Source organism: Pinus tabuliformis, chromosome 8, assembly GCF_031772625.1.
Source record: "Pinus tabuliformis cultivar Carrire ecotype Pingquan chromosome 8, CPIR1, whole genome shotgun sequence".
In the NCBI taxonomy this organism is placed as follows: Eukaryota; Viridiplantae; Streptophyta; class Pinopsida; order Pinales; family Pinaceae; genus Pinus; species Pinus tabuliformis.
In genome coordinates, this window is record NC_142294.1 from 1,537,000,871 (window position 1) to 1,537,004,168 (window position 3,298).

The following is a 3,298-nucleotide window of genomic DNA, read 5'->3' on the forward strand; positions in this document are numbered from 1 at the left end:
ATATTTCGCTCAGCCAATATATGGTCAAGTGCAACATGGTAGTCCCATACCGGGTTGGTTTTTGCATTCATTAATAAGAGGTTCTTTCCTTGGTAGCTTATGTGTAAATGTACTGGTTTATATGTGGATTCTATGGCTGATGTATCCTTGATATTTTTGTTTTTATTATGCTAGTTATAAGCATGTATTATGATAGTGATGATATATGGCTCTCCTCATGTTTTTATTTGTAAATGAATGAACAATGTATCTATGAGCTAATAGATGATAATGTAGCTAATGATATAAGGGAACAAATATTCTTAGCAATTATCAGATAAGTATGAGGCCCCTATGCTTAGATATGTTGTTTAAACCTGTAGATTACATATTTGTGACATGTTTGACGAAATGCCTGTCACGGCTAGTAGCGGTCCATTCTAGTCCTTGTTGATGTTTTTGAAAATGTATCTTTGTTCCACTGTGAAATTTCATTTTTGAACCTGTCATTGAGTTATGGGCAGTGACCTAGGATTTGGGCCTAACAAAGTGGCACAAATCTCAGATTCGAGGCATAGGTCTAAGGAGAAATGTCCCCAGATGCACCCATGCCTTGTTGTGGGGGTGATTGGAGCCTCCTAGAGGCACCCTTGTCTATATCAAGGGGGCGTCCAGGGGTTTAACGGTCTAAAAATTCAGTGAGACCCAAGGACTAATCATGGGGATGACTGGGAAGGCTTCTGGGAGTCCTGTAGTAGGTATAGAAGGTATGTGTTGTGGTTTTCCGTCGATTCCACTTCCTTAAGGTCACCTAGGAGTTTGAATCCCATTATAGTGGCCTGTCATCACATATTTACAACTATTGGACAATTACTTGGGTAGATGTGGGATGAGGGTGTTACACTGCATAGTACCCAGAAGGTCGAATATTTTCTACTGGGAACCAAGATTCCACATGCAGGCTTTGGGATGATAGAAACACTAAAACCTCTCTTGAAGTTCTCAAGTGCCACTTAGGTGTCATATGTTTTGTAAGGTTCTCATTAGATGGATAGTGAGGTTATCCACAATGATAGTGGTCTTGATTCCCAAGGTTAATGCTTTCAAATTACATTGTATCATGAGGATGAATATGAGGAAGAGCCTACTAGTATTCATGTCCATGTATCATTGACATTTTCACATATTGTGAACTATCTTAATGAACCGCCACGCCTTGATTTGAAAAGCTTGTAGGAAATGAAAGCTGGAGACTTGAGATCGCTGAAAGAAAAACTTGAACCAAAGGCACGGGAGAATATAGGTATGGAATGATTTACATTCTTATTTCTTCCTAAAGAGTGGCTAAAGGAAAAGTTTGGTCACATAGAAAATATTGAGAATGGAGATGATGAATATACTTCCAAAGATGAGATAGTTGTTCCACATGAAGAAGCAGTGATAGTGGAAACATTCAATGCTTGGAGAGAGTGTTTTGAAGAAGAGAAAGGTCTAGAACAAGAAAATTTAATGCCAAGTTCTTCTCTTACAGTGGAAAAAAAAAATTTAACAGGACGACAATGGTTAGAAAGTGGAAGAGCCCTTGCTACAGGTGTGAAGACAACTACTGAAGAATCGGAAGGAGAGGAGGAAGATATTGATTCTGATGAATATTTTGAATATGATGAAGAAGATATCATAAGGTTCATCACATAGCCCTTCCTGAAAATAAGAAAAGCTTGGGAGAAATTGGCAAGCTTGAAATTTGATTCTACATGGATGTATGAGTATTGTAAAGCATTATTGAGCCTTGGTTCACATAGATAGATAGTTCATTAATAATCTATATTAATTACTGACATAAAATATGAAGGAAAGTATTTTCATAATATAGAATATATTCTAATCACCATATTCAAGATATGTGGGGGTGGTCTAGCTACATATGATGGACTCTGAATCATTATTAGTCCCACAAGAAAAACAAAAATTATGACCGTGGTCGAGCCAGTTGTTTTTGTCCATAGCTATAATAAGAGTGAGGAAATTGATTTCTTTGGGGGGGATAGTTGGAATGTCATTCGGTCCAGAGACTGAGTCAATTTTTATTAGTGTTGTTGATTGAACATATGGAAGCCTGCTTGGATATAGAAAACATCATGAATATTTTTTATCTTTAGTCTCTAATATGAAGTCTTTCTTGACTAATGATTTAGAAAGACAAATATGCAGGGTTGGGAATAAGATTAAATATACAATGAAGTGGATCAATGAAGGGTTGGAGACAGTATGCTCAGTCCCTAAATAATATATTTTTGTGTATATGAATAATGAACATAAGGATACGAGTGTGCATATGATTTAGTGCATATTCTCTTGTAAGAATGCATTGATCACATGATGTATATTGTCATCTGTCCAATTCCATGTAATGTTGGGTCCATATATTTAACATGTTATTTGTATCTAGAGTGTGATATCTTTGTCTAGACTGTTGTAGCCTATGCATTGTTCTATTGAGGGCAGAGTTTGGCTTATGGGGTAGATTCTTTAGAGATTCCCTAATGTTGTTGAGATTTAAATAGTTGAGAGATGTTACGTTGTGAGAGGGTTTATGTGTTAAGCCACATAAGTATTGTTGATGTATTGTCCCCATAGCCTTGTAATGTCGAATATTTTTATGGTTGAGCATGAGTTGTGTTATTTTGTTGGTATAATAGTATTTTTGGGGGCAGAGTACTTGAAATGATTGTTTCCTTGTACTAAAAGTATTATTGCAACAAACATTATTATATTCAACTCAAAGGATTATTTATGTGTGGAGCTACTGATCATAGATGGACAGAGTGGTATTTCTTCCAAGGTCGCATCATCTTGTATTAATGTTGATGAGAGAGTATGGGTTAGATTATAGTTGTTGGTCTATGTTATCAAAGTCTCACTGTTAGAGACCTATTTGTTATGATGAGTAGAGTTGTTATATGGTTGTTTATGCCTATTAGAGTCCATGATGTTGATGTTGCTCATGATACATATGTGTTGTTGTTGCTAGAGAAAACAAGGTTATGTTGATGGCATGTAGACCTTGTCATGTGTTTGTTTCTTGTTGATCAGATGTTTTTTGCTACTACTTAATGGACCAAGTATTACTTGTTTCCATATGTGTATTGGGCATATATTGTTGCATATGTTATGGAGAGAAAATGTTGGCCATATCCTATTTTTCAGAGTTAGAATGTGTCCAGGGGGGTTTTATTGCACATCTTTCTCAGTTATGTGATCAGTGGATGACATGAATCATATTTATCTTGTTGGCGCCATTGACATTGATATCATCTTT

General features: G+C 36.1%; 1 pseudogene; it reads left to right on the plus strand.

Moving 5' to 3' along the window:
• The first annotated feature begins 1,026 nt into the window (after positions 1–1,026).
• Positions 1,027–1,674, plus strand: LOC149241781 (uncharacterized; annotated as a pseudogene).
• Positions 1,675–3,298: the final 1,624 nt, after the last annotated feature.